The following is a 10008-nucleotide window of genomic DNA, read 5'->3' as shown; positions in this document are numbered from 1 at the left end:
TAATACTAGTTTCACTCTAAGGCCTAACTTGAGTTTTTTCTAGCAAATTTACAACTCGACTCTCTAGTCTGATATTAATGCAATTCATGCGCTGTTTATTTGGTGGCAGATAATTTTTATAGAACACATATAGAATGTTCATGACCACCCGTATCAGCCGATTTTATTTCAAAAACAAAGCGCGATAGACAAAAATGTTTCGCTCTATGCATTGACAACCTGAAGAGTCACACACATAGTTACATAACACATAGACACATCGTCGGCGCGCCTAATATCAAGTAACAGTGGGAGGCTTCTTCGTCCCGCGCGCTCCTGCCAGGCGCCGATTGACTGATCTCTTATAATTAATATCTCATTAACTATTGCGAAAATTGCAAAATGGTAGATAACTTTTTTACTTAGTTTAACCTACTCTACCTGCACCTGACGGGTGGTTCGCGAATTATGGGACACCCTGTATAGAAGTTCTCTCTTTGAATTTTGGCGTTCAGGTAAAAAAAAATTTGAAACTGTTTAGCATAGATACAGAAAGGTCACAAAGAGAGAACTTCTATATAAATGGGAAGCACAAATTGCTGAAGGTGGAACGAGAAATGAAAAGTTATTGCAAATTTCCACTTATGTATTAAATCAATTTCAGAATGCATTGGACAAATCAGTGCCTATACATGATCTGGATATTAAAAGATGGGCTCTAAAGGCGAGAGATGATTATAATTTATCACACGACATTTATTTACGGCTTCCTCGAAATGGATACATATATTTAAAATAAGACACCGGATTGTTTCGAGAAAAATTAATAAATTTGTCACTCGAGCGCAAATAGTGAATAAAGAACAATTGAAAGAAAAAGCTAACGAATTTGTGGAAAATGTAAAGTCAAAAATTGTACTAATTGGGGAAGACAATGTGTATAATTCAGATCAATCAGGTTTCAATTTGGAAATGCATGGAGGACGTACATTATCCTTCATAGGAACATCAAAAGTTGAAACTTTAGCACAATCTCTAAATTCCTTAACCCATAGTTATACAACCTATTGTATCTGCAAACGGACATTTAATGTCTCCTTTGTTGATAGTTTTGAAAGAAAAAGATGGTAAATTTGGACCAATAATTGAAAAAGTTTTATACAAAGCAGATAATATCCTTGTTTTTGCTTCTACTTCCGGTAAATTGACATCAGAACTCGCAATTAGGTGGTTTGAACAAATTTACTTACCTAACACTAATAAAAAATCTGTCTTGTGTTTAGATTCATGGACGGGGAAAAGCGAAACAAAATTTAACAGTATTGAACATGGAAAAGAGATAGATATTTTGACAATTCCTGCCGGAACGACCGGTATAATTCAGCCATTGGATGTATATACATTTAGGCCGTGGAAAAATTTTTTAAGACATTTTTCAGATTTAATTATATTATATAATTATAATATAAACTTACATTTAAGAAATAACATACTAAAAATTCAATCTCTTACTCACAATCAATTTTCATCTCCCAGATTCAGAAATCTTTTCAAGTATGCGTGGTATAGAAGTGGTTATATTGAAGAGAAACCACCTAAATGCGAGACACCAGCAAATTTTTGTTTTATAAATTGTAATCCTTTTTGTAATTCTTGTAACAATATTGCAATTTTTAGATGTGCTTGGTGTACGAAATCAAAATGCATAAAGCATTTTTTCGACCCAAGCAATTCTGGACGTCCTCATTATTGTACAAATTTCAAAGAGTAAAAATTGTTATTAATAAAATTATACCTATATAAAAAAATAAAACAAAAAAAGGTATAAAAAAAAACTTACAAAAAAAATTTTATATTCCATAAAATTTTAAAAAGTCGCATTGAGGAAAATACGGATGCGTCGCGTGTATATAGCGTATCGCGCGTGTATAAATGTGTGATTATCCATAGATGTAGCGGTCTTTCTGAAAAGTGCGATTTCGGAATACAACCTTATCATATATGGTTGAATTTGTCGACAAATTTGAGACAAATTTTAAAATTTTCAAAAATGGAGGGAGGGGGTGAAAATTTCGTAAAATTTGACATTTTCGGAAAATCTGATTGTACTGTTATAAACTATGTTAATAGCCATAATTTTTATTTGAAACTTTTTCTTATATCTCTTACTGTTTCGACAGTATTTACTCAGGAACATAAAAATTAATTTTTTTCAAGAGGGTGTTTCACTCCTTTAACGACCGTATGGGCACGTATAAAAAAATACGTGTCTCTTATTTTGACCTAGATTACAAAATACTCAAAGCTTATCAAAATCGGAGTGTAACACTTGGGTAGGGTTACTTGTTAGTATCTCGTTAAAATAAAAACAGCTTTGACAACAGTTCTACTGTATAAAAGTTGTTGTAACAATGTGCAAAAATTCATTTGACATTTTCTGAAACTTAATGACATGTAAAAATACAAATAATCCATATGCAATTTGCTGCTTTATTTTCATACATTTACATATACGTATATCCCACATAGCACAAGATATCATTCGAATATTCTATACTCATAGTGTGAATATACGTGGTGTACATAACATACTGAAAACGTCCCTATAATATCTCGTATAGTATATTATTTTTCGTATATTCTTGAGATACACTAGTAATATCTCGTATGGTATATTAATTCTCGTATATTCTCTGAATATACTTTTGAGTTACGCGTCTGTTTTTATAACATGTTCATATTTATATAATGGATTGGTTAATTGATATTAAGCTTTAAGATAGGCTTAAATATTGTAAATGGACTCTATGAATGTTAGCTTAGATATATATAAAAGCGCCTTAATTTTGAACATTCGGTGCCGGTATTGCGGCACACATAGCTGCCTCTTTTCCGCCTACGCGTTATGCTTGTGCGTAATGATACATGTGTGTTACTATACATCAAAATCGTTTTCATCAGGTATGTAATCTTCCTTTTTTTATTCTAAAATAAATTATATTAAACATAAAATAAAATTTTTGGATATATTTTTGCATATATTATATTTATATTTTTTGTTATAAAGTACAGGATAAAACATTTCACAAATTTGAGGTTATGCTATCAATAAGTTGCATAAGAAAAGCAAAAATATAATAAATTTTTAAATAGGGCTCTGCCTTTTTATTATCTATTTTTTTAAATATGCTAATTTATATGTATAAACTTAATTTCTACAATAATTTTATATATAAATATGTATAATATAGCGAGCTCTCTAAAAATTCCAACATTTATAAACATATATACTTAAGTTTATCATATACTTAAACATATAAACAGTTTTTATTTGTATAATACTAATCTAAATCTCATTATCGTGATCTAGATATTTCTGTTCTACTCAATATCATAAAGTTTTGTAAGCGTGACAAAAATTGTAACGATATAATAGCGATCGTTCCCCCATCTGTCAAAGCTGATAATCTTTTGGTTTTTACCTTGAGATTCAAAAATTGAGAGAAGGAGGAGCAGTCAGCAACAGACCGTCAAAGAGTAAACACGTGTGAGTTAGCGAAGGACCGTCTATCTTGAAAGATAGTGAGCGAAGAACTGCTTCACTTATATAAATTTTGCGAACGTTTATTAATTACGAAGTGTCTTGATTTACTTTTATTTTATATTTTTTTGTAGTGTAATATCGTCTGCTAAATATAGTATATGTATATCTTTTTTTTATTAAACAAAGATCTCATTTATATATAGACCAGCCATCTTAAAAGAATTGCTTACAGACTCATTTTTATATCAGAAGTGGGATACGAAAACGCGTCACGGACAAGTAAAACGCGTCATATATTAGAGCGAGTGTTTTAATAAAAGAGAAAAAAAGGAAGTGCAAGCCTCAAGTAGAGTACAGTAAGAGCATTTAAGAAAATTCAATAGGAAACAAAAGGACCGGTAACGGTGACGTGGCTAAACACAAAAAAGGAAAAAGAAGACCTTATCAGCTGTTGTGGAAAGGTCGAGGTAAAGAACGTTCTGAAAGTTAAAAATATAAATACATTATCAACGACTCTTGAGGTCACCGCTATATACATATATACAGGGTGGACCATTTTAATCCATCCAGTCGAATAACTCGAAAACCAAGCCCAGGAGAGAAAAATGTTTCAGATAAAAGTTATATGGTTTCGAGGGGGCCATAAGATGGTACCATTGGTTTGACCTTGAAAAGTCATTTGAAGGTCACGTGAAGGTCACGTTTTTTAAATGGAACACCCTATATATTTTTACATATTCTTGTAGCTCATCTCCAGAGCTTCCCAAAATCTTATGAGACAAATCAATTGGTGTAAAGAAAACATATAATTATGTTAAAGTAAAAATGTGTAACTGTTAGTTGCAAATTCAGATTTTTACTTGAACATAATTATGTGTTTTCTTTACACCAATTGATTCGTCTCATTATTCTGTGCATAAAAGTATTAGAGTAAGATAATCAAAAAATGAATATTTTACGAGATATCTTGTATTTTATGTCAAAATACTGCAACTTTGAAGCCTTATAACTCAAAAAATACTTAATGAAAAATACTTTGTCATAAGTGTTTCGGAAAGCTCTCGAGATGAGCTACAAGAATATGTAAAAATATATAGGGTGTTCCATTTAAAAAACTTGAAGTGACCTTCACGTGACCTTAAAATGATTTTTCAAGGTCAAATCGTCGAATATCTCAAACATCAAGCCCGGGAGAGAAAAATGTTTCAGACAAAAGTTGTTTGGTTTCGAGGGGGCCATAAGATGGTACCATTGATTTGACCTTGAAGAATTATTTGAAGATCATATGAAGGTCACCTCAATTTTTTTAAATGGCATCCCCTATTTTTTGTTACATATTCTTGTAGCTGACCGCGAGAGCTTTCCAAAACATTATAATCAAATGTTTCTTCATTAAGTACTTTTCAAATTATAAAGCTCCAAAGTTGCAGTTTGAAAAAATTCAAAATATCTCGTAAAATATTCACTTTCCGATCGTCTTATCTTACATGATCCAGCCAGTCAAGGCAAGATCTAGGCATGATCCAACCAGTAAAGATAAGATCCGAGTATGATCCAACCAGTGAAGGCAAGATCTGAGCATGATGCAGCCAGTAAAGGTAAGATTCAAACATGCTCCAGACCCTACACACACACACGCGCACGTACACACACTTTACATACACTTGCACACACTCTACACACATATTCCACACATACTCACACATAGGTTATGTGACATAACCTACACGCATGTACACACACTTTACATGCTCTTACACACACCACACAAACGCTTCACACACATACACACACACATCCCGCATACATTCACACATAACCTATACACACATACACATACTTCACACACACTTATACATACACATCCCACATTTATATACACACAGATAATCGGCCCATATAGACGATTGCTACAAATTCTGTTCGCAGAAGTACAAACCGATTGATCCCTTGATTGTTCTTGATGTTCTACTCATCTCAAATAGTCTATTTTTTAAATAATATACCCTCTATTGTTTCCAAAGAAAATATCGACCAGAAAATTTATTTGTCACTATTTAGGAATCAATTGATTACGAAAATCTCTTCCACTGTTGATCGGAGTATCAAACTTTATTACTCACAATCAGAAGCTTACGTCTGCCGACAATACCTATGGCTGATTATCGTCCCTCAGAGATTGTTGATATTCTCCTTGGTCTCGGAAAATGTCAACTAAATTATCATGAAGCTTCGCAAGTTTACCGGAATCGTTACCCCGAAAGAAAATCATACATCCGAATCATACTACAATCCGGGACCTCGAACTAAGAGCTCGCCAAGACCGTTTAGAACGTCAAAGAACACATCATGAGTATGATGAAGATGATGTGCGTGTGCACGTTATCTTGGCATTCATTCATCTTAATCCTCATACAAGTAGTCGTATTATGGCTAGAGAAATTGGTATCCCGAGAACAACGATCTAAGAATTTTGAAGAAAATGAAGTACCATCCTTACCATATTACGTTAACACAAGTTCTTACTCAAGCAGATATGCCGTTGCGTGTACAATTTTGTCAATGGGCACAACAGATGATCCGAGCTGATCCGAATTTCTTCTATTATGTTATGTTCTCTAATGAATCGACGTTCAAAAATAATGGTGAATTGAATAGACATAATTGCCATTATTGATCGGATGTTAACCCACATTGGCATAGACAAGAAGATAATCAACATCGCTGGAGTGTGAATGTTTGGTGTGGTATTATAAATGGTTTCTTGATTGGTCCTTATTTTTTTGAAGGAAATGTTAATAGTGCAAATTTTTTGGAACTTCTCAGGGACCACAATTGCTTGAAGACGTTGATTTTCATACACGTCAAAGAATGTGGATACAAATGGGCACCACCTCATTATGCGGCAATAGTGAGAGCTTATCTAGATCGAGAATACAATGGCAGATGGATTGGGCGACGAGGGGCCATCGCATGGCCTCCACGATCACCTGATCTAACTTCACTTGATTTTTATTTATGGGGATATATTAAAAATGTGGTTTATGAGCATGCTACAACTAGAGAAGATATGATAGAGAGAATAAGAGTAGCTTGCGCAAATATACCGCGAGCTGTCTTATTCAAAACGGTCAGGCACTTCGAAAATAGGTTGGAATTATGTATTCAAGCCAATGGAGATAATTTTGAACAGTTCCTTTGATAAAGATCTTACCTTGACTGGTTGGATCATACTCGGATCTTATCTTTACTGGTTGGATCATGCGTAGATCTTGCCTTGACTGGCTGGATCATACTCGGATCTTACCTTCTCTGGCTACATTATGCCTAGATCTTACCGTCACTGGTTGGATCATGTCCAGATCTTGCCTTGACTGGTTGGATCATACTCGGATCTTATCTTTACTGGTTGGATCATGCCTAGATCTTGCCTTGACTGGCTGGATCATGTAAGATAAGACGATCGGAAAGTGAATATTTTACGAGATATTTTGAATTTTTTCAAACTGCAACTTTGGAGCTTTATAACTCGAAAAGTACTCAATGAAGAAACATTTGATTAAAATGTTTTGGAAAGCTCTCGCGGTCAGCTACAAGAATATGTAATAAAAAATAGGGGATGCCATTTAAAAAAATTGAGGTGACCTTCGTGTGACCTTCAACTAATTCTTCAAGGTCAAACCAATGGTACCATCTTATGGCCCCCTTAAAACCAAACAACTTTTGTCTGAAACATTTTTCTCTCCCGGGCTTGGTTTTCGAGATATTCGACTGGATGGATTAAAATGGTCCACCCTGTATATAAATAGAATTTGAAACGGTTGAAATTACCGACGGTTAAAATAAAAAAATTTTGGAGCATTGATTATTAAATTGAATTTCGAGAAAAATATACTAATTACTAGAAATCAATATGAATCGCGAGATATTGGAAAATTTAACCATCAACGAATTGAGAGAACTGGCGGGTCAGCATAAAGTGGATACTAGAGGCAGTCGAGCGAGTCTATTTGAGCGATTATTAAGTCATTTTGAGAGAAACGGTTGGCCAGAACAAGGAATCTCCGGAGCGGATGGAAGTGAAGAAGAAGAGGAACCAAGCCACGGCGCGGCGTAGCCATTAGCACGGAGGCAGGGCCGGCGTCTCCGGAAGCGAGAGCAGGCATGCCTGCAAATAACGGAGCGCTAGAGGGGGGCTAAATATGAATGACATAGTACAATCGATGATACAAGTGTTGCAGGAAAGCCAACGGACGGCATCTTCAGTAGCTACGGTTGGAAGTATACACGTGAACGGACGTGCTACTCCATCGAGACCTACGGAACGGAATTCTTCGCAGAACTGGCATCAAGTGAAATGTGCGGGAAAATTAATTCCGAATTTTACGACTAAAGATGAGGAAAATATAACTCGGTGGTTGGAAAGAGTATCCGGCATTGCACGTATGTACCAATTTGAGAACAATGTTTTATTATTAGCTGCTGTCGGTCAGTTAAAAGGGCGAGCGCTAGACTGAATTTCGAAAAAAATATACTAATTACTAAAAATCAATATGAATCGTGAGATATTGGAAAATTTAACCATCAACGAATTGAGAGAACTGGCGGGTCAGCATAGAGTGGATACTAGAGGCAGTCGAGCGAGTCTATTTGAGCGATTATTAAGTCATTTTGAAAGAAACGGTTGGCCAGAACAAGGAATAATCGTCAACCATTAGAATCAGTCTCTACTCTGGGAAAAATTCAAATTTCAAATTAGGAGATATTTTGAGCGTAAGGAGTCATACACAGCAACATTGGCGAGAATAAGCGCACGGATATGGAAATCGCACACGGAAAAATTCGTAGATTACGCCGAAGCCAAATTAAATCTAATGCAATTCTTATCTTTAACGGAAAAGGAGAAAATTGAATTATTAGCAGATGGAGTGCGGGATTATACACTACGCAAATTAGTTCTAAATACATGGATTGATAATGTTCCAGACTTTATAGATCATGTGAGGAGAATTACCGAGGATAATATAATGGTCAGAAAAGGAGAGTCGACTAATAAACAGCCGTTTAAGAAAACTAATTCTTATGGAAAGAATATGGAAGAGGGGAAAACATGTACCATTTGTAGCAAGCCAGGTCATGTTGCAGCCGACTGCAGGATGAGGAAAATTTCTTGCTTCAAATGCGGTCAACTCGGACATTATAGTACAAAGTGTCCTAAAAAAGAGGCAGAGCAAGGTTCGTTGAATCATGTGGAAGAGTAAAAGCAAGAGGCGTCCAATACGGTAGCACCGCACGAGAAGGATGTCGAACAGATCGGCCAAATACGCAGAGTGCAAGGAGCTAAGTCATATATTAATATTTTTAGATTAAGTAATAATAAGGAGAAAATTCGCGCATTGTTAGATACGGGTAGTCCCGTTAATTTAATAAAAAATCAGTTTATGAAAAATTGTTTAACAATCGGGAATTATTTAAAGTTAGCAAAAATGTTAATTATATAGGTGTTAATGAATCGCCGGTAATGATTTACGAAAAGATTTACGATCAAATTGTTATTGAGAATGTAACTGATGCGGGGTTTGACATTGTATTCTTGGTCGTTGATGACAAAACAATGTGTTATGATGTAATTATAGGTAGGGAATTTTTCGATAGTTCAGATTTAAAATTAACATATTGTTACGTCCAGGCCCGTGAGAAGGATGGGTCATAGGAAGGGCGTAACAGGAACTGTTCCGATGTCAAAAGTTTTATCGACGAGTGACTCGATCGAGCGAGCTGCAGATTACCAACACAGGTAAATGACAGGTGTCGTTATTACTCTGTTATGCAAACGCTCTCTCGGTGGTCCTTTTTTGGTAAGAGAATCGAATCTCTTTTACGCGGGACCAAGTGTGATCTTTCGCGGGGAGAGTGAGGGAGTTAAATAAATTTACCGATCATTTAATTATTTCTGTTTACAATTATTCAATTAACGCTATACAAGATCTTATTGTTTTAAAGTCGGCTTTAAAATTATTTGTATGAGTATGTGTGTGTGTGTGTGTGGATCGCGGGTGTTACATAAGTACAAAGGTCATCAACCAGAAAGGAAGGGGAACGAGTGCGATTTTAAAGATTTTATTCTGGTTGGTATTCGTTACAATAGTTTATTAGAAAAAATAATGAAAATTTAGGAAAAGTGTAATACGTGTTACGACGCGATTTCGACGTCCTCGAAGACGCTATCTATCAGGTTGAGGAGAGGACATATGTAGATGAAAGCTCCGATTCTAAAGAGGGAAGCGCGAAGGTGTCAGGATCTGCTGGGGAGTATTCCAGAGAGGAGTCGGGTAATTCTATCGTGTGGTTTGACGAATTATCCGAGAGGATCACGGACGAGGAATCAAAAAGGTTGGGGGAGACGACGGCGGTCATCGGATATGTCGATAACCGAAGGTGAAAGGGGTATATGACGGGGGAATATGACGGGGAAGGAAAATCTG

At 35.4% G+C, this 10008-nt stretch overlaps 1 pseudogene; it reads left to right on the top strand.

The window, feature by feature from the left end:
- Positions 1-6059: 6059 nt before the first annotated feature.
- On the top strand, positions 6060-6834 carry LOC140674904 (uncharacterized; annotated as a pseudogene).
- Positions 6835-10008: the final 3174 nt, after the last annotated feature.

Source organism: Anoplolepis gracilipes, chromosome 16 (genome assembly GCF_047496725.1).
Source record: "Anoplolepis gracilipes chromosome 16, ASM4749672v1, whole genome shotgun sequence".
Taxonomy (NCBI): domain Eukaryota; kingdom Metazoa; phylum Arthropoda; class Insecta; order Hymenoptera; family Formicidae; genus Anoplolepis; species Anoplolepis gracilipes.
The sequence above is the reverse complement of the archived record's forward strand: the minus strand, read 5'-3'. Positions and strand labels throughout refer to the sequence as shown.